At 47.1% G+C, this 27,501-nt stretch overlaps 1 long non-coding RNA gene across 2 annotated transcripts in view; it reads right to left on the bottom strand.

Annotated features, from left to right (window-relative positions):
• Nucleotides 1-27,501, bottom strand: part of LOC115637150 — a 35,134-nt gene that overhangs the window by 4,484 nt on the left and 3,149 nt on the right. The window contains exons 2-5 of one of the 2 annotated variants that reach the window (XR_003997175.1): nucleotides 26,793-26,965; nucleotides 3,463-3,587; nucleotides 1,929-2,040; nucleotides 763-846 (exon numbers count right to left, since the gene is read on the bottom strand). This is a non-coding gene — a long non-coding RNA (uncharacterized LOC115637150). Of the gene's footprint in view, nucleotides 1-762; nucleotides 847-1,928; nucleotides 2,041-3,462; nucleotides 3,588-26,792; nucleotides 27,223-27,501 lie in introns of those variants that run through there. The other variant, XR_003997174.1, reaches the window with a different exon arrangement.

The raw sequence follows: 27,501 nt of genomic DNA, 5'->3' as shown, positions 1-27,501 counted from the left end.
CAGCTGATGGTCTAATTTCAGTGGGTTGGTTAAGTGCAGGTGGCCTATGATCTACAGGAGGCCAGACTACAGGAGCTGGTGGTCTCTTCTGGTCTACCTCTCTGGCTGTGTGTTCTCAGGAGAATGGCACCAGACTAAGTATTGCAGCCCACAGGAGACTAGACCATTATGAGCCGCAGGAAGAGAATAGGAGAAACTCAGGTGCACCCATGCCAAGGTCCCCACATTGGAAGGGGAGGGTGGAAGTGAGTTATACCCAGATAATTCTGGACAGTGACCTGCTCACATCCTGCAGAAAGTCAAACTGCCTCCAGTTCACTGGTAATTTGACCCAGGGGAAATTTCTTCCTGACCTCACATGTAGGAATCAGACGGAGCAAGAACCAGCCAGCCCAGCACTTGAGAATGCTTGGGGCTACTTCACAGCCCTGGCCCTCCCCCTCTATGGCCCTGATGCTTCAGAGGAAGGAGAGAAAAAACAATGTCCTGGTGGAGTGGAGGGGATTGGAATATCCCTTCCTTGCCCCTGCTAATGGTCCACTGAAGCCCAAAGCCTAAGTTTTAAGAACATGACAAATATGCCCATCTGTCTTTTAATTCTCTTTAAATTGTTTGCCCCCACAACTGTTGGGAGGCTGTTCCAGAACCTCACCCCTCCCATAGTTAAACCTTCCAACTTCCAGCCTGTTCATATCTGTTATGACAGGTGCATTTACTGTTTAGTGCTGAGAAAAGCAGCCTGTAAGAAATCCACCCAGCTACCTGAACTCCTCTTTCATATTCCAGTAGATCTTCCATGTCTTCCTCTGCTAGTTTATTTAGTTCTGTCAAGATAACATCCAGAGCCTGAAACACAAGAGAAATCTCAGACTTAAAGAAAGAAGTTGGGAGCTGATCGGGAAGAAAAAGGGAGCTTAATGCTCTCTTTAAACTAAGATATTTTAGTAAAATGTTAAACAAAGGAGACTTGACATGCTGAAAAGAAAGATGGATCTAATTTTGAGAGAGAACTAAAGCTACAGCTTTAGTTTCAGCTTTAACAGAAGAATTGTGTCTCTGGAGTAATCCAAGACAAAAGTAATATCCTTTCAGATTCGAGACAGCGAAGGTAGTCTTGAGAAATAAAAAGCTGTAGGCACAGAATCTACAGATTTAGGATTTTAGGGTCTATTATTCCTTTAATGCAGCAATAAATTTAAAATGGCTTCCTATATTGCCATCTAGTGGCTGTTTCAGATATAACAATGTATATTGACTTTGCATCCTAAAGAATTTCAGGATAAATTCAGGGTTTGTGCAGCCCTTGGGCCTGCAAATGCCACCTGATCTACAGAGTGAACTCTACAAAATAATGCCATGTTCCTGCCAAGCAAAGGTACCACGTTCCTGTGTGCCAGGTGGCATTTTAAAGACTGTACCCTGGAAACCATGAAAATGCCATCACTTAGCACCTGGGATGGAGCAGTGATGTTATGCAGGGAAATCTGGGCAATGAAATGGGCTGTGGGATCTTTATGCCTGTGCAGAGAAAATGGGATTGTGATGACTGGCATCACTTACAAAAAAGTCTCTTGCACAGCTAACTGTGTGGTACTCTGAAGGATAAAGGGCTGAATTACGTAACTTTCTGGAGAACAAGAGTATACTACAGGAGAGGAGACACTGAGCACTCTAAGGGTTAAAAAGAAATCAGAATATTAGTGGTGGTCTCTCTTAATATGGGAAGAGAGCAGGCTGGGATTAGCAGAAAACAAAGTCACCCTGTATTGTTCTATCTAATCCCTTGCTGTTACCTTCAACCTCTCATCCTTAATTAGCCCTCCCATCTACCCTGGTGGTACATGGTGGGTTCCCCCCTTTCCTTGCTGTACAGGGGGAGCTACAAGACAGAAAAAGTTATCAGTGTCTAAGAATTCAAGGTTACTTACCACCTTGATAAAAGCTTTTTGATGGAAATCTCCCAGTGGAACATTTTCAGCAACATTCACTGCTGCTCCTGAATGCTAAAGAACTGCCTGATGAGAATATCAAACATCCAGCCTGGGAGGAGAAAAGGATTCAGGTAAGGTGTTTGAGCAGCAATGCGGAGGACCCACATCTTTGAAAAAATCAGCAGCTGTTACTCTTTCTAGTTGTGTACACGAACAACATTTCCAATCCTCCACTTAAGGGCCTGGTTCTGCATACCTCTCCCCCAGGAGGTATAGGAAAGCAACCAACACAGTGGTTCTGCTGATGTTAGTGACATATGAGATAGTCACTGGACCTATGGGCTCAAACAATACACTGCAGTCAATCCAGACAAGTCAGGCCCCTGACACATCCCACAAACCAAAGCTGATAGTTGTGCCATGGTCTCATTTGTCATTTTCTGTTACTGTGGTGCCTAGGAGCCCTAGTCTTGGACGAGGACCTGGTTGTACTTGGCATTGTACAAATAGAGTAGAAACATGGGGCCTGCCCTGAGAAGCTTACAATAGTCTTGCACTTGTTGTTCACATGACCAGATTTAGTGCCTTTCCTCTGAGCACCCAACAAACAATTGTGCCTCAAACACCCTGTGGTTAGAAGACTAGTGTACAGAGATAGTGCCAGTTTTTGAAAAAGTCCTCTACCCTATGGAGCATTTCTGATTTAATGATCATAAGCCATGCTCCTGTGGCCCCTGCATTGTAGTCATGCATGTTTGGGCCTGATCTTATAGCTGTTAGCCTCGCTCCTATACTGAGGCCAAGCCCTTCAACTGGAAGATCTTTTGAGCACATTTTACCTACTATACTGCACCCACTTGGTTACAAATGCAAAATTAAAGTAATGTTATGGATATAGGTGAAGTGATCTGCCCAAGGTGATAGTGAGCCAGTGACCAGAGCAGGGAATAGAACCAGGTGTCCTGTTTACTTCCTCTAGCCACTAATGTACACATCCTCCCAGGTTCCTCTTTTAGTGATGTTCTTCCAAAGACACTAGTAAATGGTAAGTTCAGATCAAAGGATTACATGGAAGTGAAACAGGAGAGAAGTGCCCCTGCAGTTTTAACTTACAGGAGGGAGTACATGTAGTGGTTAGAGTTGGGAATTACAATATTCCCCACACACGCTGCTACTGACCTGCTGCATGACCTTGGCCAAGTCACTTAATCCTGTTGCAAGTTACTTGTTAATCAGGCACCCTCCATCCAGCTATATTCAAGGGTCAGGCCCAGAGCTGTTGTCTTTGATGTTAGCTCAGATTGCACTTGTTGTCTGTAGATCTCGATAGGGAAACTGAGGCAGTGTCCTATCCACTAGGTCATGCTGCCTCCCTTGAGGACTTAATACTTGCTCACTTCATAGAGGTGTTGCAAGGCTAGTAATCTTCAAACTACATTGGATGCTCACACTGAAGGTGAGAAATAAGCACCATGGAGGATGGTTTTAAAAAGGTGCACAAATTGCTCCTTCTCAGCTGCTCAATACTCACTGTCTAAAACCACACTGGAGTTCTCCTTCCCCCAAAATCCAGGGGGATGTGTACTAGTCAGTCATTCTGATCAAGTGCTCCAGAAGAAAGAGGTCAAGAAGTTGTCTGCTAGCACATGCTGTAATCTGTGAAAGAAGAGAAGCCTTAATTACTTTTCCCAAGGAAAAGTTTGGTGCCAGCTGTTCATAACCTTTCTTGCTGCTTCTGGAGACAAATGCCCATTCTGCCTGCTGTGTTCACATGCATGTGAACAGAAAAGGTCAGAGCATTGACTTGGCCTAAAATGGCTGCCCAGAGCATGTTTGAAATTGCTTGCAAAAAAGCATCAGGCTCCCTGGATTTAACACCCTTTGAGTTCAGCCACTGAGCCTGGTGGGAAGCAGGCAACGCCATGCATGCAGTGGTCCCAATTCTGGGGCTGATACCTGAGGGAAGCTGTAGCAGCCTTGGGGCCACTTCTATAGACAAAATTCCAATAAAACTTCCTCCCCCACCCCATCAAAATGTTTCAGGGAGACTGATTTGAGGAGGTTGCATCAGAAACCTTGTTTCCTCCTTGGATGTGAGACTGGAAACTGAGACCCCCAGGTTTGTGGCTCCTTGCCAGCCTGCCCAGTGAGCTGATGGGACTCCTGGGAGTCAGCTTGCTATCTGGACTGCTTTTGAGTCAGGACCTCAGTTTCCAGGGCAGCCTTCTTGGTACATTCAGTTGCCCTGAAGCCAGGGTTTCATACTTTTCATGGAGGATGTTCAAATTTGGGGGAGGGGTGTTTTGAAATTGGAACAACCCCAATGATCAAAATATTTAACTCCATGAAACAGAATTACCTCTCTCATCCCAGCTGTGTGTAGCCCCTAGAAGCTAACAGGAGTGCAGCCATACCCCACCCAGACAGCCCCCTGCCCCTACCAGCTGGGCCCTGGAGAAGGCTTGGCAAAAGGATCCACTACAGCTGGTCTGTGCCACCCAGGGGAGGGGGCACGCTGCCCCACAGTAGGGCAATTTTCCACTAGCAGGTTAAACCATGCCACACCACTCTCCAGAAGAGTGGTCACATGCTCTCCAGTTTGCTGGAAGTATGAGCAGCCTTGGTGTCCATGTCTGAGCTCAGGACTCAGAATTACAATACAGCTAATCAGCCAGGGCCCAATCATAGCTAAAGCTGAGTCAGCTGTGGAAGGGCAGGACAGACCATAACAGCCCAGCAGCAGGGGCTGAGTCTCCTTTACTTACTGAATGCAGAGGGGGCAGTAATGATTGCACCCTTGGAAACCCAAAGCAGAACTTCCAGGGGAGAGAACCAAGTAAGGGAGCTCAATGCAGATGAGCTCTCCAGGGCAGGCTAAAACAGAAGTTATGGGCTTCTTGTGGAAGTGAGCAGGGGAGGTCTGCTGGCCCTGATACAGCAAGAGACATGACAGCCCCTTCTGGCCTTCAACATCTACCGCTCGACCAGCAGAGCAAACGTTTGTATGGTCCCTGAAGTGAAACTGCCGAGTTTGGTTCTGTCTTATAGTCACTGAAGGTAACTGGAGCATACAGATTTGTTCAACTATTGAAAATCTCTCCAAAGGGCAAGCTAGCAGGGAGCACCAAAGGTAAGCTGCCTACCAAGCAATGAACTGAGGATCACTTTAACCCTTAATACCAAACCCATTCCCAGGTGGCTCACCCTCTGGAATCCTGGTGCATTTGAGGGCTTAGAAGTTGTGTTGTAGAAGAGGGCTCTAGTCTGGGAGCAGAGATGGTTCTGGCCTGGAGGAGACAGGGCAGTTCAGGAGAGTGCACTGCTCTTCCTCTCCTGCTGCAGAGGACCCAATTCCCAGCTCTGCCACAGACTCAGCCATGTCCTCTCTCCAGGCCTTAGTTCACCATCTGTAAAATGGGGGTAGCAACCTGTCCTGTCTCCACCCTTTCTGGTCTATTTAAACCACAATAGCTTCAAGGCAGGGACTGTTTGTACAGTGCTGAGTACAACAGGCCCAGAATCTCAGCTGGGGCCTCTAAGCACTGAGTATCTCAAGGAAACAGCACCTCAGGGAGGCAGGTGGGGGCCAGCAGAGGAGAGGCGTGAGAAGAGAAAGGGAAGTGGTAATGAGAAGGGACATTAGGCCAATAAGCAGGTCAGGCTGCTGCCTAGCACACAGCTAGTGTCAGGCTTGAATGAGGATGCCTACACCTGCTGTTCTAAGGGCTAATTCAGTCAAGAGACTGTCTGTGCACAGGGGGAAGTTATTTTGCACTTTGTCTTAAAGCTGCAATTCCAATTAATATTAATCATTCAAACTAATAATTCCCTGTAATCTTAGAGCAAGAAAGGGTTTGTTCCACTCTGCTTGCTGCACTGACCAAGCCCATCTCCTCGCTACTTAGAAAGGTGGCTCGCTTGCATTGCCCATCGTTCAGCCCCTGCTCTGTCCTTCAAGCTCCAATTACCTGGAAAGAGCCATTCCTAGTAAGTGTAATGCAGACAGCCAGCTACATATCAGACAGGGCTGTGTAAGCATCTCCCCAAACAAGCTTCCTGTACACTAAGGTGTCTACTCAGATAGACCCTATCCTGGACAATATGCACTAGGGTTCTGCTATAGGACAGGGTGTAATATCTACCTTGCCACCCCTGACTTAGCAGATCAAATCTGTTTCTACCTTCCTGCCCAGCCAAACAACTTTTTACGTTGTGCCTTTCCACCACCTCACTAGCAAGGTGGTTTTTATTGCCAAGGGTGGTGTCCAAGTTGTGTAACTGGCAGTGAAGTCACTTTCTGCTGATCTCTGCCCCCACAGGAAGTGAAGGAATCAAGAAACCCCACTTGCTGCCCACTATTTTGCTGAGGAAGCTTGTGTGTCTTCTTACTAATCATGCTTATTTAAAGTGGTGCATCAGGACCAACTAAGCTCCAAGCCCATTGTGCTAGGCACTGTACAAATGCCTAGTAGTAGATAGTCCCTGTGCTGGGCAACTTCCAATCTCAGATGAGACAGGACAGGGGAAAGGGGATAATGCATAGCCAGTGACCCAAGTAATGAAGTGCAAGTGTCATGTTAGTGCCACAATTTCAGGGGGTAAGAATGGAGTTTAGTTCAGGTGATGAGTTAGGAGGAAACATGGGAAGGCAGAGGAGATGCAGTGCAGAATAGGAGAAAAGGAGGGATGAGTTGCCCATGATAAGCAAGGATTGTGTCAACAAGTTCTTGATCTGTAACATCTTGGCTATTATAGATACACAGACCCTGGCTCACCTTCTTCCCTGTGGAAGTCAGTGTAGTTTTACCAGGGGTGTTTGGTCCAGGGGGTTTTTGATTGGCATCTAGCAAGTCAAACAGGTTTGTGGGAGGAGCGGGAAGAGACTTGCACTGAGCAGCCAGATGAATAAATGGCTCATAATGGTGTTAACTGAAATTTTACTTCCTGTCCTCTTCCCTTTGGGACAAGCCCTGTTACCCAACAGTGAACAAGTAATGAGGCATTGATGCTGTAAAAGTCAATTTAAAATGCAACATGACAGTACAATGCATGATCAGTTTCATGAGATAACACATTATCTCATGACTTAAGACAAAGAACAGGGCCACAAGTCAGGAGGTCTCAGATCTATTCCTAGCCCTGCCATTGCCTCCCTATGTCGCCCTAGGGCAAATCACAATTGTGCCTCAATTTCTCCAATTGTCTCTTGTCCACTGAAGTTGCAAGCTCTTCAGGGTGCTCCCTTGCTAGGGGTCTGAATCTTGGTTAAGCATTTGGGGGACTTGTGGGAAAAATCAGGCCACTTATTTGGGAGCTTAACTTCAGGCCCCAGGTTTGAAAATGTTGGGATATGAGCATCTTTATTGTATCTAACAAAACTTACGTTCAAGAGTTAGTTATTCCAATACCTTAATGAAACCAGACTGGGATGATGCTTCTTAATCATGGTCTGGTACTCTTAGTTTCAGATTTATGCCTTCTCTTGATCAAGTTCATCTGACTGTCCATTTAAAAATCTTCCTATGAATTGTTCTGATGTACTGTACACTGAACTTGGCTTTTCAATTGTACCAGATGGGCCATCAGTCCTGACAGCTAGTCACCATGCACATTTCTCACCAGGACACTAGAATTCATTTCTTACATGGAATAACCCATGCTGCCACATGCTTCAACAGTACCTGGCTTTGCTGCAGCTTTATTCTCTTGGCATCGTAGTCACTGAAGACTGATTGAGCTAAGGCTTCAGCATCTTCCTTGACAGTGTGAAATGACCTCTTGGAGAATAGCCTCATATTCCATCTCTTGGAGAGCCTCTCGGAGCTCAGCCAAGGAAAACATTCTATTTACATCTGAAGGTATTAGACAGGACTTGCTTGGCAGGCTATGATCACTATGGGACAAAATAGCCAGCCCAGCTGGTTACTGACCAGAAGTCACTGATAGCTGGTCGGTGACCTTGGTGACCCAAGCCATTGGTTCCAAGTCCAGCTAGGAATAGCCAGAAGTTGAAGTGGCATGAACTGGTGGGCTCATGCAAGGGGTTAAGAACAAAATAGTCCCTCTCTGCATTAGAGGTGTTCCTGCCAGGAGAGGACTAATATTGAGCAATTTTGCCTTGCCACTGGCAGTTACAGTGGTTCTTTAGATACCTGGAAGGCTTCAAGCGCCAAGGCTGTCAGTCCAGCATCTTCCACAAGCTCCAAAAATCAGACCTGGTATTTGTGCACATGCCTCTGTATAGATGAAGACATGTATTTTACTCATGCTAGGTAAGGCCATCTGAACCACCTCTGTTACTATTCCATCCATGCTGTCAGAAATGGCGGCCCTGGTTAAGTATTCATCAACGAAATCCTTCATGGCACTTCTGAAGGCATCAGCTGACAGATCTCGAACTTCCAAAAAGAGCTCATCCAGTAATGAGTTGGGAAGATGCTTCGCAGTGGACATGTCCTCCCTTAAATGATGCCTGGTATGAGAGTGAAAAAACAAAGTATCTTTCTGAACATGCTGAGCCAACAGGTCATTGTTCAAAGTGGACTTTGTATTCTCTTCAAACTGCTGCCGCAGGCAGGCATGCCTAGGGGACTAAGTGCCAAGGTCTTTGGGTTCTGTGCCTGGCTTGTGCCCATAATGCCTGAGACCCCCTCACTCACCCCTTGGGTAGTTCTCTCCTTATTCTCAATCTTTCTCCTCTCTGCTTAGACTTGGTAATGAGGGTGTCAGTGCACACCGCTGAGGGATCTTGTGAAATGGCCACTGCCCACTAGATTCTGGACTAAGACCTACCAAACTCCTTTCATACCAAAGCTACTGAATAGTCAGATGGTAACTTTCAGTCCCTGCTGAGCTAGATTGGAGCCAGTGACAGTCATGAAAGTCAGTATGCCCAAAGCTGTGTTTCTACATGCCCTGAGCCTGGAAGGGAACAAATATTGCCTTCAAAAAAACACTGGCTGCCATGTAAACAGAATTCAGGGAGGGATGCTGAGTTTGTGCACCTTGCAGCACTACCCACTTGCACATCCTCTTTGTTCCAACCTTTGAAACTAGCAAGTAAGAATTATGCTCAAATCTAGCATGTACTACCTGTTCCACATGGACAAAGAGGAAGTCAGCAAAGAGGGGAAATGGCCATGTAGGTGATTCAATAGCATAACAATGCTCAGCTCTTATCCACAGATCGCAAGTGGATTACAAAGGTCCCTATTTTTAGGATGGGGAAACTGAGGCAGAGAAGTAGTGACATGCCCATGGTTCCTAAGCAGGCCAATGGCAGATAGTAACAGAACCCAGGGCTCCTGAGTCCTAGACTAGCACCTTACCCTCTAGGAGACACTATATAGTTTTACCCCACAAAATCTCTAGAAACACCATTCAGTTTACTAGCCAAAGAAAAGAGCCTTTCCTGCAATGCAGACTGTTCAGATGGCAAACTGTTCTTGAAAATTACAGGATCAATGATCTTTTGGCATGAACAGCCACTCATTAATTCTCAAAGCAAACAAGGAACAATTTTAATTACTCACTGGCATTTCTCTCCCTTTGATTTCCCATTGCTGGACTTAAGTGGCTGCTGCCTCTAATCCTATCAAACACAACAGCCAGATAGGTCAGGTGCATTTCTGCATGCACAGAAAACCCCCACAGACACAGGAACTGTTAAAGACCCCTTCTTTTGATGAAAAGCTGTGATCTAACGAACAGAGTTAGTCATTGCAGAGCCCCTTGTTGGCTATAATCCCAGTCACTGAATTAGCTGTGGAATCTACAATGGACCTGAGAAAATCAAAGTTACCTACAGCCAGTGCTGGCTTTACAATGGCACCAGTAGCTCCATGGAGCCAGGCTCCAGCCTGCTGCTTCCACTGCACCCCAAGACCCTGCCAGCCTGCTGGCTTCCCTCTGCCCATCACTTGCTCTTCAGGCCAAGGGCTTCTCTCTACTCCCTGGCCCCACCCCCGTGCTCCTTCTGCCCCCCAGCTGGACACAGCACCTCTGGCTCCAGGCAGTCAGCTTCCCACCACCTGTGGGACCCTGCCTGTCTCCCCAGAGCTGAGCTGCCTGGCACTGGTGCAGAAGCTTGGCCAGTCTCAGCCGGGTGGGGGTGACTGTGGAAGGCTTGGCTGGGCCCCTCCAGGCAAGGGTCTTGAGAGCCCAGCTGGGACAGTCCCTGGCCTGGCTGATGGCACCACTCCTGAGGGGCTGGAGTGTTTCCCAGCCCTGGGACCAGCTCTGGCTACATTGCTGGCTCAGCGTGGCAGACAGTCACCTCCCAGCAGGGCTAGTGAGTGTGGCTGAGAGACAGGGGGTGGGGAGTGGGTCTCTGGGATGTCTGGGGTGGGCTAGCCGGGAAGGTCTGTGTGTTGAGGCAATAGGGAGTGGGGGTGTTCTGGGCAAGGGTGGTGTTGTGCATTTCTGGGTGAGTTGGGGGAAGTACTGAGCATACCAGGGGGTCCAGAGGGCTCTGACAATAGGGAATTGAGGGTTCTGGTGTTGGGCAGGGGGCTGTGTGGCACAGTATGGGCTTGCCTCTGAGGGGAAGGGGCATACTGGCAGCACAGGGACAGGTGAGTCACTGTGCATCTCTACTGCTGCTTTGTAAATAGTGCCCTTTCACTGGGCTGGGCAGAGCGAGGCCACCCTGCCATGCCCTTGACTGATGCACCTCTGCCCCCACACTATGCTCCATTGCCTCCATGGGGATCCACAAATGTTTGGTGCCTGGCCCACAAAAGATTAATTCAGCCCTGCCTATAGCCGGCCATAATGCAAAAAAAATCAGACGCACATAGCAAACCTATCCTAGAATCTCATGTCTTATGAGAAGTTTCTTCATTGCAAAATCCTCACCTGGAAATTGAACCCTGTTAGATACAAGGAATGAGGAGGAGGCATAGACATGCACCATGATAAACTCTGTGAAGGTCTCCAGGACCACATCCGGCACAAGCTCCTCCAACAGAAGCTGGGAGAGGAAAGAGTCAACCAAGTTCCAGGCAAGCTGTGTGAGGTCCAAGGAATAGTGGCACAGGGCTCCATGTTCCTAGAAGGCAGAGGAAAATATTGCAGGAGAAACAAAGTACTCAGGATACTGACTATTTCACTGAATGAAAACCAAGACCCAGATCCACCTCTGCCAATACCCTAGGGGAGGCAATCTTCCCTGCACTTACTTACATGTGGTGTTCCCCCAGGGAATGACCATCTCTTCACCCCCACCCTGTCCCTGCTAGAATCTGCAAAGTGTTAAGACCCTGAGCCTTCTCTGTTCCTTGACCATGCAGCCCCATTGCAACCATGCTGCATGTAGGCCTGAACTAGATGCTTGCTCAGCACCCCTCTTCACTGAGGGATGGGGCTCAGACAGATCAGGGTTTTGTGCAAGAGGCAACAGCTAGGTTCTGTGCTTTTGCCTCATTTCTTGTGGAAGCAGAAGGGGGAAGGTGGTGTGAGCCTGCAGCCCCCTTCCAGCTCCTGCTTGTGCATGGATCTCACTTAATGGAGGATTTGGTGCAGCATTCCCCCTCAAATCCTGCATCAGGTAGCAGAACTGCCCCAAAGAGCCATGGGAGTGAGCAGCAAGATATCCTGGAAAGGGACCAGGTATCTAGCCACTTCCCTTACTAGAACTTCTCCCTGTAATTTCCACTGTGCTCATTTCTAACTGTGCAGAGCAGCTTCTGAACTGAATGCCTGTGATCAGTGTGGAGAGCTCCTGTACTGAAAGCCAATTACCTGGCCTAGTGTAGAGTGGAAAATGTAAATAGATGTATCCACTAGGGAGAGCTATTTTTCAATCTGCCTAGAGCATCTCGTTCCAGACAGCAGCTCAGTCTTCAATATGCTATTTCCATTATAAATATATTTTCAAGGTAATGGAGGCTTTTTAATTTACTCTAGGCTGAAGATCAAAATTGCAGGCTTGTCAGCTGATGGCACATTCTTTGCTGTGATAAGTGATGTGTTCTAACATTCCCAGCATATGTCAACAAATCCTGACATGTAAATTAGGATTGCTCCTCAACACCATGCTTAAAAACATAACACTTTCAAATGACATCCATGCCAGTCTCCCCTTTGCTGACTAATGCAGATCTTGGCTGGCACTAGTATTTGGTAGCACCTCCAAAGGAGGCCATGAACACTTTACAATCCTGGCTCGAGGAGGCTGGAAGCTCTTACGTTACAAGCCCACAATCTGATAACATCAAGGTTGTATGGGCATCATGGCCATGCAGATATTAGGGCAAGGAGTCTGATCTCTTCCAAAAAAGAGTCCCCCAGTCAGAGCTAAGGAAAATGTTCGCTATTGGAAGTACAGGGCATATGACAGCTGAACAGTGCTGAATGCATGGAGTAGAAGGTAGTAGTGTACACATGCCAGCTCATAATATGTTGTTGATCAAGAGATTATGGGTGATGTCTGACCTATGCAGGAATCAAGCTAGATCAGTGATTGCTGGGCTTCCAATCTATAAGGTAACACAGCAGGTCCTCATGCTAGTTAAGTAGCCACCAAATGGGATAAAAGTAGGTATAGTGACATGACTGGAAGTTAATATCACCCATGGGACTCAATATGCAAGTCTGAATTTAACGTGGTGGGGAGAGACTATTTTGGTTTGATTTTCAAACCTGTGGGGCTCCCTCTAATTCTGAGAAACACTTTTCTGATCCAGGTTTAATACTTAGCTGCTATGTAGCACTTCTTATGCTTAGATCTCAAAGTGCTTTACAAAGCAGTAAAGCTCATCCCCATTTTACAGATAGGGAAACAGAGCAGGCCCATGGCAGAGCTGGGACTAGAAGAGAAACACTACAATGGACCCTTAGCTCAGACAGCCTGGCCCTTTTGCCAGTTTAAGAATCGGAGCGGAAAGATTCATTCTAAGGTTCTGTTTAGGCTGCACACAACAAACTCAGTAAAAAATGGTATAAAATAGTTAGAATGCTTCTAATTTTAACAAAGTGTTTCTATTCAGCCCTGTTTCAGTTCACCTTCTGGTTTGTTAAGGTAACAAGTTTTAATGGTGCAACTGGAGGGATGTGCAAAAAACCCAGCCTTAAATCACAGAGAGTAATCAAGAAGTTTCATAGTGAATATGTGGGCCAGGGTGTGTAAATTCTGCAATTACATAGTTAGCTTGGCACAAAGCTTTTCACCTGCATGTGTGTTAATGATTGTTTGAGAACCAGAACATGAACAGTTTAGCAAACAGTGGGCTCATCTAACAAAGACCTGAACTACTTGTGTAGCTACATTTGGGCAAACTCCTACTGTAGACATGCTGCACCACTGCAAGGCATGACACATGGTTGTACTAGCACAAGTCACTCTTGGAATTTGATAAGAGCTTGGGCTGAAGCTAGTGCTGAAAGCAGGAAAAAAACTAATACTACCTTCCAAGCCAGATACTGGGAGGATTATTAAATTTAGGACTAAATTTTTAAAGGGCTTTAGACAGATTATCCAAAATGGCTAGGCACCTAACTCTTACTAAAAAGAAATCAATGGGAGTTGTATGCTTTTGAAAAGCTCACTAGGTTGCTTATCTTCATCTGTAGGCACCTAAATACAGTAATATTCACTTAGTCATTCCCATTCAATTGTTTTGTTGCTGCTCAATTAGGGAACATGCTTGTTTAAAGTTGTGCAATGCTCCCTTCTAACATACCCACCTGCTTTGTCCACTGCTTGAAGGAAGGGCAGCCCATTGCAGCTAGCTGGCAGGGCTTTGAACCAGGTGGACCAGCAGCACCCTATTAGCTCCCTGTGCAGCAGCTGCCCAGCAGGTTAGCAATTGCAGCTGTCCCTCCTCACACTGCCATGTGCTGCTCCTGCCCTCTGCCTTGGAGCTGCTCTCTTGAGACTCCTGCTTGCTGTGCAGGGGGAGGGGGCAAGAGATCAGGTTAATGTCAGGGTGTCCCCCTCCTCCCTGCCTCCTGCTTACCCCATCTTCCATAGATCTGGGGGACACAACAGGGTTCAGGACAGAGGGAGCTTGCTGTCAGGAACAACTGTGGTCTCAGCAAGCTCATCTAACAAGGCAGTGTTCTTAAAGGGGAAATGTGCATCTCAGACTGTGTGTGGGATGCTCTCCCCCATCCCTCCATTCTTGCTGCCTTGTAGATTGAGAGTTAACCCTTGAGGGCTCAAATGCTAGTTCATTGTTTAGCAGCAAGACATTCCCTGGAAAATATCCCACCCTCTGACTCCTCCACTTCACCCAAGCTTCACAATCATCACTGTGTTCCAATATTAATTTGTTTAAAACTTACTGTGTGTATATAAGTCTTGTGTCTGGTGAAAAATTCCTTGGAATCTAACCCTCATGTACATTAATTCTTATGGAGAAATTGGATTCACTTATTTTGCTTAATGTTATATTCTTGAAAAAGTGACTAAGTGAGGAGTGTGTATACCTTTCAGCATCTGGCCAGTAATTCCTGTCTGTTACCAGTCAATTTCACCTGGGCTAGGTTACTTTTGATTGAAGCCACCTCCCACTCCACTCTTTCTGCAGTGGAGTGGAAGGTCTTTGGAGGATACTGGGAAGGGAGTCAGTGACTGATATACAGGGGAGTGCTTTATTGTTCTGAAAGAGCAGGAATAATAGGTGCTCTCTTTTTCCATCTCCACTGTGGAGCACCAGGGAAGAGACAATACAAAGAATATTGGCCGTAGTCTGTTCAACTTCCTTTCCTTAAAAGGGCTGATTGTTCAAAGCTCATGGCCCATTGAAGATGTGGCTGCATGATCTAGCAGGCCAATTCTGTAGCTACTTTAGCTCCTGTCTATTCCCCACCTTAAAGACACAGGCCTGAGTGAAGAGATTCTCAGAGAGACTCTGAATAAGGAAGTGGAACAGACCACCTTCTGTTTAAAGGCATGTGCTCTTAATCACAATTCCCCAGTACAGAGTATTACAGCTAGAGCCCCACTTCTACCAACAAAGCAGCAATTACCTACTGGTGGCCTGAGCTATGAAAGAACCTGCCCCCATAGGGAGTGACTGGGATCCTAAGATGCTTGGTCTGAGATGGAACACGTGAAGTAGAAAGGTACAAAGTTAATCAGTTCTCAGCCAGTTTCCCTTACCTCATGCGGGCAGCTGGGGCCACAGTTGTCTTCACACTTCATGGTACTGCTGCCCCAAATTTCTTCTTTCCTGTTGAGTATTTCAAAAGTTTTTGTATTATATTCTCCACTGTATTCTTCCCTCTACATAGCATGCTGGTGTCAGAGGCAGGACACTGGAAGAAGGAAATATAAAAACCTTTTCTCCTTACTGTCTAACCTAGTGTAGCCTGATTTGGGGTGTGTTAGTAATGTTTTATCCACTTAATTTTAAATTTTTAATTAATAATAGTTACTGTATATTTAGTATGGGTTTGGCTCACCTATTTGTTTGATCAGAAGATCAAGTTCATCCTGAATCAGGCTTCGCAGAGTTTATGAAAGGTCAGTAAAGAATCCAACCTCAACATGCTAACATTAGATGGGTGGGAAATACCACTCACTCACCCTCCCCCAGGTCACTTCCTACCAGGCTCCTGAAGCTGCAGTCCACAGGGGTCTCTGGGCTCCTCAGCACAAGTAACTCCCTAGAACTCAAAAGACAACAGGCCTCCCATCCAGGTCTCAGGCACTCCACCTCCTACACTACAGCCTTGACCAAGCATCCTTCTTCCTCAGTGGTCAGACCAGACTGAGCGGATCTGCTCTCCTTTTATACTAGCGCAGCAGTTGGAGCATGCCCAGCATGGTCTGAGGGGCGGGGCTTCCTCTGCCTGTAGTGGAGGATTAACCCTTTCCTGACTCGTGCAGGGTATGGATACCCCGTCACAGCCTATAACCTGCAAAGATCAAAATCCACCCAACAATCAGAGGCCAGGATGCAGTGAGATGGGACAGCAATACTTCAATTTCATAATCCAGACAGTACAAATAGCTGTTGAAATCAGAGCTATTATTAAAGATACAATTCCTCCATTATAGCAGCTGGTGCTTTAAATGCACGTAGCTTTAGGTAACTATTAGTATGGATACAGATGGGAAGACTTTGAGGGAGGGCTATGCTGTAATTCTCTAATCAAAAGCTCTAAGGGAGGGCTGAGGTGCGTGGTACTAATAGATAACTGCGTATTGAGGAAAGTGTGTGGATGCTGTATTTTATGGAAATTGAACAGAAATGAGCTAACTGGAGAGTCTGGATGGTGGTCCACAAAGACAGACTGGTGAGGAGATAGCTCTCTTTTTGACTGATGTATAAAGGCAGTCTGATAGGCTTTTATAAAAAAAAATGGTATAGCGTTTTCTAATCTGTTATACAGATCTCCAGTCCTATAAGAATCTCTACATTGAGTAGAGAGCTCAGCTAACCCAGCCGAAGTGAAAATGACTAGAAACAAACAGGTCCTATGTGATAATGCCATCATAAGCACCAAGGAAGAGAAATCCAAGGAACAGAGAAATGAAGGGATTTTTGTAATAGGTATTGAACAGAAATGCTGCTTGAACAGTTGGGAGAAAAGGTCTCTAAATAGTCCCCCAGGTTGCAGTTTGCTGCTGCTCCTCCAAGGAGATTGCCATCAAAACCAGACTTTATTTTTAAGTTAAAACAATGAAAAAAGGAGTTTTCTGAGGGCACGAGGGAAACTTTCAGGCCCTCCAGCTCTGTCATGAAGAAGCAAAAGAATCTCTATTCTTGCAAGTCACTTTGGAAAAGGAGGTAAGAGGGAAAGAAGGGGGGTGGAACTGATAAATCTATAACATTTTGCTTCAAGAAAAAGCCCCATTTCAGCTGATTGCCTCCTTGTTTTGGTCAAAATGTGAGATGAGGGTAGAGGTTAGCTATAAAGAATAACATGTTAAACATGCAGCTGTAGTAGGGTGACCAAATGACCCGATTTTATAGGGACAGTCCCGATTTTTGGATCTTTTTCTTATATAGGCTCCTATTACCCCCCAATCCCTGTCCTGATTTTTCACACTTGCTGTCTGGTCACCCTAAGCTGTAGCCTGCACAGCTGGACCAATGACAGCAATCTGGGCCTTGTTTCTTATTGTCATTCCCAGCTACCCAGAAACCTACAATGTTTAAACGATGGACAAGTAAATGCACTAAATATAACTGCACTGAACAAGGGGTCGCAAGGCATGATTTACCTAACATTTTGCGACTGTCCTTGCTGACGGGTCTCAGAACGCCTGGCTTGGCATCTGATAAGCTGAGTTACACTGCGTTACAAGTACCCTGTAAAGACATGCCAGCTCCAACCTTGTCCAACTGATGCCCCATTTTGGCTGAGCACTGAAGACAGGTTTTAAAAACCTGCCCATTAGTCTAAGGTAACACGTCAGCTAGAAAAAAATTCATTGCTAAGCACGTGTTAAGCACTTATCTGGTGGTCATCACTAGGGTGTTTGCAGATGTGGGAAGTGGGGCAGTTATTCTGTATCATGTAATGTTCAAATATTAGCAGGCATCCAATCTGGAAAAATCATAAAATCACTAAAAGGTCATAACTCAAAGAAACAGTTTAATTTTCACCAAAATCAGCAGAAATTTTTTGAAATACAGTCGATAATGCAACTATGTAATCAAAATAGTGCTGTTTTGGAAACTGTGGGAAATATTTAGCCCCAGGTGATATGTTTCGTGCATTTTCCTGTCCTTGTTTATCTTCGGTTAAAGCAGAAGTCTGTAGTTGCATGACAGTATGAGTTTGTTCGTACCATGTAATACATCAACATATCTGTCATTATTTGCAGAATGGACTGAATAGAGAAGTTTTTCTGTCTGCTATTTTATATTTTATGAATATTGGCTACTGTGCAATGATTCCTGCACCGGCCACTGATGTTACCACAGTGTACGCCAGGACGAAATATTTTCAGGATATGTTCCACTCTCTGGGCCAAGGCTGGACTTATGTCGTGTATGATGAAGCAATCTACTAAAAGCACAGTTTATTAAATGGAGGAATTGAACCGAATCTGACAATGACCCCTTTGAGATGGGAGGCGTGCATTGTACAGTGAATTTTCTGGGTGACATAGGCAGTGTGATACAAGAAAGTGGTTTTGAAAACATCCTTGCGGAAGCCAACATCTATGGTGCTTCAGTCATTTGCCATGCTCTAAGTGGGAAAGCACATAACCCTGGTATTAGAATCCACAGCCCTATGAATGAAGCAATGAATTGCTTGAAATGGGTGGCACTTGGCAGTTCCATGAACAGTCGTTCTCCCAGATGAGAAGAGACGCATCTTGTAGGAAGCTTGACCCTGCACTGAAGCATTTGAAGATGTGGACAAGGCACACACAGAAAAGAGCATGGAAGCACAGAATGCTCTGGCAGACTTCATGAACAGAACCCAGTCACTCCCCCAGATCATGGACACTTACGTTAAACACTCTTGAGATAAATTTCTGCTCTGAGAAAACTATGTAATGGATGTTTTCCAACTACTGAGGGATAACACTGCAGCACACAGAGATGATAACAAGTTTGTGTAGTCGGAGACACTGGAAGAGAGGATTGCACTTCTCTTGCAGTGTGGTCATGTGAATTATGCGAGGTGGGGCTGTGTAAAATGTAGCAGAAGCCAGACTTCAGGAGGAGAAGCCAGATATATATTATGCCTTACCTGATAGAGTGCAGTATGCCAGACCCCTTAGTGCTGTATGGCATGACATGGCCATGGAGCAATCTCTTAACAAGGACTGTGGGAAGCATCAGCACCTTTGCACGGTGTGGTTGAGGCCATGTTGGTCCCAGGATACAACAGGTGGATAAGGTAATATCTTTTATTGAACCAACATCTCTTGGTGAATAAGAGATGCATTCGAGCTGGGTCTTAGTGAGGGCTCTGTGGTATGTACTGAGCATGCCCACTCTCAGCAACCCCTCTCCTACGGTCTCAGGGCTATAGGATGGTGGCATGCCTGTCCTCAGCTCCCTTACAACCATAGTGCTCTTTGCCTGTAATATGGACCAAATATACCTTGTCCTCCACTCTGTCTCAGCACAGTGGATCAAACCCACAAAGTGGTGTAGATGGGTCAATCTAACCATTCCCCTGGCTTCTAGATGCCTATAAAATTATTGGAACAATGGGATTCCCAATGTGTGAGTTAGGTGCTTGGGCTCTGTCTTAGAGGAAGGGGCAGAGACAGCTACCAAAGAATGGGATACATAAAAACAATAATGACAGGCACGGAACTGCATAAGTAGCCACTCCTGGGAGATTCTCAGAAGAGAGGTGGTTCTAAGCCCTGACCCTTTTAAGCAGTTTAGGACCTAGATCCACTTGCGATCAGAAGACAGGAACCCCTCCTGGAGTAATGTGACTTAGGTGCATGAACCATTTCATCTGAGATTCATATGTACCTGCTTAAGACCCCAAAAACAGATGTGAGCAGAGGGAGAAGCTTCTAATGTAGCTTTTAGTGCAATGGTGAGGGTCCACAACAGGGCTGTGGGGGACACTATGCAAATCCCCAGTGCCTAGGCTAAGAAAAGATGTGGACAGGTGGCAAATGCAGGCCAGGTAGTTGGGCTGTACGTGTGGGAGGTGGGTGCTGTGGGTTCAGATCCCCTTGCTAATGCTTAAAAAGGCCTTGAGATGAGTCTCTAAGATAGGCCTGGTGTGCGTTCTCTGCTTTTTCGCATATTGCTGGGGGCAGCTACCCTCTTGCCTGTGGAAGCTGCTCCACTTTAATTAAAGGGTTGCTCGAGGAAACCTCACTGCAACTCCCTCTGTAGCATGATGCTTAAAGTGCGTGCTTGGGCCTGGGAGAGGTGAGTTCAAATCACTCCTGATGCATGTGTGTTCCCCTTCCAGGGGTAGCATTGGTGCTGCCTACTTTCTTGCCTTTCAAAGCTGTTTCATTTTAATTAAATGGTATTTGGGCCTCCTACTCTCCCAGTACCCGCTGTAGGCTGATGGTTATGCTATGTAGCTGGGGTGCTGGAAATGGGGGTTTGAATGTAGCCTGGTGTGCATCCACTGACCTTCCTGCGACAGCAAGGGGGTTGTCTGCCTCCTTCTTGCCTCTTGAAGCTGTTCCACTTTAGTTAAATGTGCTCTGGGCCAGCCCCCTAGCAACTCTCACTCTCTAGTCCAGTGGTTAGGATACTCGCCTGGGTTGTGGGAGATCCTGGTTCAAATCCCCCAGCTGCCTGTTCAGCAGGGATTTGCACAGGGATTTCCTGCCTCCTAGGTGACTGTCCTTTACGGTGGGCCATCCTTGTCCGAACCCCCTCTCTTTCTCAAGAGGCCATTGTCTTCTTGGGATGGAGAGGGGATTTGGACAGGGATTGCTCACCAGTGACTCTCCCCAGGAGGTGGCAGCCCCCAGTTCACACCCCTCAAAAGAGCAGGGGAGTGCCCTGGGGTCTGCCACAACCTGGGCGTGTATCCTGATCATGGTGGACAAGAGAGAGAGGGGGTTTTACTGCTCAGCAGCAAAGCCTCTTTAATTAAAAGAGCAAGAGGCCCTGTGACAGGCCTCTTGCTCAGCTGGGAGGGGTCTCCTCTCACCCACCAGAGGCTCTCCTGTCCCACACAGCAGGGAGTTGAACCAGGGTCACCCACAATCTAAGCAAGTACCCTAACCCCTGTACCACAGAGGGACTTGAGAATTTCTCTTGCTCCGGTTAATATATAGTTAAAGTGGAACGCTTGAGCGGTAAGAGATTGAGCTGCCCATCCCATCTCAGGGGACGGATTTGAACCCACACCACTTTACTGCTGGGGTAAGTACCCAAACCACTGGACTATAGTGGGAACCACACATAGTGGCTAGCCCACTTCTCATGTCATATTTACTGAATGTGTCCTACCTGCAACAGAAAGGACTGAGGGAGACCCCACAGCCCACGGCACTTAGGCCATTGGGTTGAGAGGCAGGCAATCACCCTTCAAATCCCGTCTCAGCCAGCATAAAGGGGATTTGAACCCCAACCTGCCACTTTTGAAACAAAGCTATCCAAACCACCAGACCACAGAGGGGCTCCCAAGGCAGTAGTGGCCCAGTGACTGTTTAATTACCTAATGACACTGGCCCACCTTCAATAGGAAACACTGAGAGAACTAGCCCATTGGACTATCTCCTAGCCCAGCACTTAGAGCACTGACCTGCTAGGTAAGAGATCAAGGTTTGAATCCCATCTCGGGCAGCATAAAGGGGATTGGAACCCCAGCCTCCCACAAGCCAGCCACAACCCCAACCACTAGACCACACAGGGCTGCTTGTTTGTGCTGTGGCCCGATGAGTATGTAATGAAAGAGCAGCAGCTTCAACAGACAAGAGCAAGGGAGCCCCAGGAGCAGAACAGTGCCTAGCCCAGCACTTAGGCCGTTCACTTGCCAGGTAACAGATCAAGGTTTGAATCCTGTCTCAGGCAGCATAAAGGAGATTAGAACCCCAACCTCCCACAGGCCAGCCACGACCCCCAGACCACTACACTGCACAGGGCTGTTTGCCAAACTTACGACCCGATAAATATGTAACAAAAGTGGAACAACTGCAGCAGAAAAATCAGACGCAGCCACTGGGCCCCAGTGCGAACCCCTCTTAGCCCAGCAGCAGCATGTGCACCTTGGAAAGAGGAGATGGCTTTTACAGTCCCTTCTCAGCAAACTGAGGAAACAGTTGAACTTGCATCATCCGCATGCTGGGCAAGTACCCAAGCCACTGGACTACAGAGGGAGTTGTGCCAAAACTCTGGCCAGTTACTACTGAATGAAAGTGGCACAGCCTCAACACGCTACTACGAGCAAGCCTCCTCAGGCTGTCCTTTCCTTCAGGATCGGGGCTCACGCTTGAGAGTCTGCAGAGCCCTCTTCAACTCTCTGCTCATCAGGCAGGAGAAGGAAATTGTCCCAGTGTCTTCGCCTCCCAACCTCTGCTTGCTGGCCACGGCCCGGAGTCCCTCAGGTGACGCAGGTGCCTAACCCGCTTACTGTGAGCTGGTTAGGGACCTGCCCAACACCCCGCAAGACAGCCCAGGGGGAAAGAGGCAGAGGCCTCTCGTGTCACTTTTAACCTAGTGGTTAGGGGCGTCACCTGGGATGGGGGTCGGGGGCTGCCTCGGGTTCAGCTGGGAAAAGAGACAGTTAAGGCTGGATCTGACAGAGGTCTAGACAATCATGACACGGGTGTAGAACGTGACTCAGGACGTGTTATTCACCCCTTCACGCAACGCAAGAACCAGGGGGTCACCCGCTGGAATTAGTAGGCAGCGGCTTTAACCCAAACCAAAGGCAGTACAGGCAAGTCTCATCTTACGCTAATTTAACACGTGCGACTACAGCTTTGCACGTCGGTTAACCCCCCCCCAAAAAAAAAAAAAAAGAGAGACCAATGACATTTGAAATACTGTAGTTGTAGTGCGGGGGATTCCGCCCGCCATTACGCTCAATGTAATTTTGACTCTACACGATTATCGCTTTACACGCCGCTGACAGCGGACCATAACCCCGGCGTAAGACGAGCCTCGCCTGTACTTCGCCCCGCAACGCACAGTCAGCGTGTGGAACTCGTCGCCAATTGATGTGGGGCCGTCCCAAACCGGAAGTGGGTTCGAAAAAAGAACGAGAAAGTGCGGGGTGAATGGGTCCATCGGTGGCCGTTAGCCGAGACGGTCAGGGACGCGGCCCCGCGCTCGGGGCGTCCTTAGCCCGCTGCCTGCCAGCTGCTGGGAGGGGGCCGACGGGCCGGATCGCTTGATAATTGGCCTCTTCGGTTCATTGCCTTTGAAGCAGCCGGTGTCGCCTGCTGTGGGAAGACAGGCTGGCGGGCTAGCTGGGCCACTGGTCTGATGCAATCTGCCCGTTCACGTTCTTAACTCTCCCCTCTGCCTCATGAGTGCAAGGGATTTGCAAAGGGCTCACCTACTGCCCGGGTGAGTGCCCTAATGAGTGGGTCCCGGGCTACAGTGATGGGTGGCGCTCTCAGTTGAAGCTGCTACACTTTAATGTCAGGGTGCTGGGCCTAGTTAAAGGCTGTGGCTCCCTCTCTGATCCTGTGGTTAAACCTCACAGAAGGACCCTGAGGATGGTTTGTTCAAATCCCCCTTCTCCCTGCTGGGACGGTTGGGGGTTGAAGAGGGCTCTCCTACAGCCTGTCTAGGCTCGGTGGCTCTTGCGATGGGGGTCTCGTGATTCCCTTCTGCTTGCTCGTGAAGCTGTTCAACTTTAATGAACTATTATTTGGGCCAGACAGCCCAACACCTTCCTGCATAGGCTACGTGGCCGCTGTGGGTTCAAATCACCTGTTGCGAGGGCCTCTGAAAAAAGATCACCGGTAGTGCTGGGGTGGACAAGTCCTTTGCTTTTTTGCCCGCAGAAGGTGTTCCACATGAATTAATTATTGTTGGGGCAAAGCCATCACCATCGCTCCTTCCCTGGCCCTGTGGTTGGGCCATACGTGTAGGAGGTGGGTGCTGTGGGTTCAAATCCCTTTGCTAATGTTTAAAAAGGCCTTGAGATTGGTCTCTAAGGCAGGCCTAGTGTGTGTTCTCTGCTTTTTCGTGTACTGCCGGGGGCAGCTACCCTCTTGCCTGTGGAAGCTGCTCCACTTTAATTAAAGGGTTGCCAGAGGAAACTTGGCTATAGCTCCCTCTGTAGCCTGGCGCTTAGAGTGCGTCCCTGGGCCTGGGAGAGGTGAGTTCAAATCTCTCCTGGTGCATGTGTGTTCCCCTTCCAAGGGTAGTGTTAGTGCTACCTACTTTCTTACCTTTCAAAGCTGTTTCACTTTAATTAAATGGTATTTGGGCCTCCCACTCTCTCAGTACCCTCTGTAGGCTGATAGTCATGCTATTTAGCTGGGGTGCCAGAAATAGGGGTTTGAATCTCACTTGGTGTGTATCCCCTGACCTTCCTGCAATAGCAAGGGGGTTGTCTGCCTCCTTCTTGCCTCTTGAAGCTGTTCCACTTTAGTTAAATGTGCTCTGGGCCAGCCCCCCAGCAACTCTCACTCTCTAGTCCAGTGGTTAGGATACTCGCCTGGGTTGTGGGAGATCCTGGTTCAAATCCCCCAGCTGCCTGTTCAGCAGGGATTTGCACAGGGATTTCCTGCCTCCTAGGCGACGGTCCTTTGCGGTGGGCCATCCTTGTCCGAACCCCCTCTCTTTCTCAAGAGGCCATTGTCTTCTTGGGACGGAGAGGGGATTCGGACAGGGATCGCTCACCAGTGACTCTCCCCAGGAGGTGGCAGCCCCCAGTTCACACCCCTCAAAAGAGCAGGGGAGTGCCCTGGGGTCTGCCACAACCTGGGCGTGTATCCTGATCATGGTGGACAAGAGAGAGAGGGGGTTTTACTGCTCAGCAGCAAAGCCTTTTTAATTAAAAGGGCAAGAGGCCCTGTGACAAGGCCTCTTGCTCAGCTAGGAGGGGTCTCCTCTCACCCACCAGAGGCTCTCCTGTCCCACAGGGCAGGGAGTTGAACCAGGGTCACCCACAATCCAAGCAAGCACCCTAACCCCTGCACCACAGAGGGACTTGAAAGTTTCTCTTGCTCCGGTTAATATATAGTTAAAGTGGAAACTTGAGTGGTAAGAGATTGAGCTATCCATCCCTTTTCAACCAAAACAGAACAGATTTGAACCTGGGTCACCTAGAATTCAAGCAAGTAATCTAAGCCTTGTACCACACAGGAACTTGAGAGTACCCTTTGCCCAGATTAATATATAGTTATAGTGGACACTTGAGCTGCAAGAGATCAAGTGGCCAACCCTTCCCAACAAACAGGAAAGTAGGGTTGAACTAGCTATTCACCTGTTCAGGGGTGCGGGAAGGAACCAGACACAGACAGCTTGTTTGCTCAGAAAGGCGCCCCGTCGTCAGACGTGGCAGCCCTTTTATTATCTTCAGTTACAGCATTCCTACAGCATTAGCATGATTCACAACTCTATTTACTATCCTTCTATTGGTGGCCTTGGGACTCTCCCCTTCCCTTCCTCCCATGTGGAAAAGCAGAAGCGCAGCGCGTGTTGTACTTTTCCATTCTACGGGGATGTGCTTTACTTTCCCATCTTGTAATTAGATAAAGGGTTTATAGGGAACAATCATCTGGTGGCTTGCCAGCCAGGACCGATCCCTACACAGGGGTAAGTAGCCAAACCACAGGACTACCAAGGGAGTCACAACGAACAAGTGGCCCCATTCTCATGTAATATTTCCTGTAAGTGGCCCACCTTAAACAGAAAAGACAGAGGGAGCCATTAGCTTAGAATACCTCAGCCCTTAGAACATTCACTTAACAGGTAAGAGGTCCGGGTTGAACTCCTTTCTCATGAAGAAGAAAGGGGATTTAACCCAGACCCACTAGAAACCTTGGCAAGTATCCAAAACCCTGGACTACAGAGGGGTTTTCAAGTTCTGTGTTGTCCAATTATTATTTGATGAAAGTGGAACAGCTTCAAAAATGTATGAAGGGAAACCGATATTTGAATATCCCTTAGTTCAGTGATCGGGTCACTCACTTGATATAAGAAACAGCCCTATTCAAATCCCTTCTCGTGAGCTGTAATGAAAGAATTGACCCCAAGTCTACCACATCCGCCATAGGTTATTTAACCACTGGGCTAATAGATATGCATGAGGCCTCTTCTCCGGACACACAAATCGTCTTCAAATCCCTTTTCCACCCCAGGAAGGGAGACGAAACTGACCAAGGCTGTCCCATATCCTGAGTGAGTATCCTGACTCTAGATCTGAATGTGATAATGGAGGCTGTTTGCTCCCTCACCTCCTTGTGTGGAGTTATGCGTGCAGTGTAGCTGTGTCAGTCCCAGTATATTAGAGAGACAGGGTAAGTAAGGTACCCTCTTTTCCTGGACTCACTTCTATTGGTGAGAGAGAGAGGCTTTCAAGCGACACACAGTTCTTCTGGTTTGGGAAAGGTCCCTTAGAATATGTGCTAACTATTAAACAATATGTTCCTTCTTGCATTTAGCTGTGACATTTGGGGTACCTTCCCCAATGAAAATATTTAAGGCTACATTGCTATATTGTTCATTAATTAATTATTATTATTATTATTATTTGTTACCAGCTAGGAGCCCCAGTCATGGCCCGGGACCCCACTATGTCAGCTGCTGAACAAACACAGAACAAAATGACAGCTCTTCCCCCGAAAAGCTTATAGACTAACTTTAAGACAAGAAAGAACAAATGGGTATAGACAGAGCAGGGAGAACAAGGGGAAAAAAAGGGATAACATTAGTCAGCATGATGGGCAATGGACTCCACCCATCAGCAGCCTAACAACGATCAGTTTTACATAGGCATGGTGGCAGAGATCTTTGCCAGATCTGCTTTATTTTTTTGTATGGTATATACTTGTTCATCAGCCAGTTTGTTTATAAGGTGACCCTCCAAGATGGAGAGGTAAAAATGGCAAAAACTGTGGGACTCCTTCATAAGCCGATTTTATATTTCAATATGTAATATAACATATGCAATGTACTGCTTACCTTGCTCTGAAGGTCTGAGGCATTTCTATGGCATAACCTTTAGGGATTTAAAAGTTAAATCACTTGAAACAGGAAAATATACTAAATAGATGTAAAGTGAGAATAGATGGATAGAAAAAGCTGAGGCACAGAGAGGTTAGGTGACTTGGCCAAGGTCACACAGTAAATCAGTAGCTGTAGTAGGAAGCGACTTCATGTCTCATGCTTTAACTATTAGACAACGTCTTCAGCTTGCAGTAGCTTGTGCTGCAGCAAAACCAGAAATATTCCAAACTGCATTGTGTTAAATTACAGCACAAAAGAAAGACAATACATAAGGAAAAAGCAAAAGAATAAGACTAAGGCTGTATGTCAAGACAATACGCACCGTTTGTCCATTTGTGTCTGAACATAACCTGGATCATTTGACTTATATGAACAGCTCGTAAAACAGTGCTCCTCATTTCACGTATATCTGATAACCATTTTCTTTGGCACGTACAAACCTGAAGATCGAATGTTTGTGCCTCTTCCAGTTGGTACGCTGATTGTTTGCTGTAACTAAGGAGAGAGAGCTTGGGCTGTTGTTAAGAATGGAATTTCAAACACCTTACCAGGGGTTGACCTGACTTTGAAATGTACGGTGTATTTTCAGTAATCTACATTTTGTGTCATGCCCCTCACTGTTCTCATAAACAGACACGATCAAGATTAAATTCTACATGCATTTTGGGTCTGATTCATCATCATTATCATCACTCCAGTTTTATGCCAGTGCAAGTCCTCTGAAACAACTTGGGTACTTAATCTTAGATCCCTTAAATGCATATTTTGGAATCTAGCTAAAAAGTGGCCTGATTTTTCAGACACACTAAGCCTCCCAGGATCCAGGGACTTCAGTTACCTCAGCAACTTTGAAGGGAAGACCACATGTACTTAGTTTCCTAACTGTAAGAGGAAGCATGGTCTAGTACAGTGGCTCTCAACCAGGGGTCCGGGGCCCCCTGGGGGGCCATGAGCAGATTTCAGGGGGTCTGCCAGGCGGGGCCAGCATTAGAGTTGCTGGGCCCAGGGCAGAAAGCTGAAGTCCCACCACA

The sequence above is a fragment of the Gopherus evgoodei genome, chromosome 19 (assembly GCF_007399415.2).
Source record: "Gopherus evgoodei ecotype Sinaloan lineage chromosome 19, rGopEvg1_v1.p, whole genome shotgun sequence".
Taxonomy (NCBI): domain Eukaryota; kingdom Metazoa; phylum Chordata; order Testudines; family Testudinidae; genus Gopherus; species Gopherus evgoodei.
The sequence above is the reverse complement of the archived record's forward strand: the minus strand, read 5'-3'. Positions and strand labels throughout refer to the sequence as shown.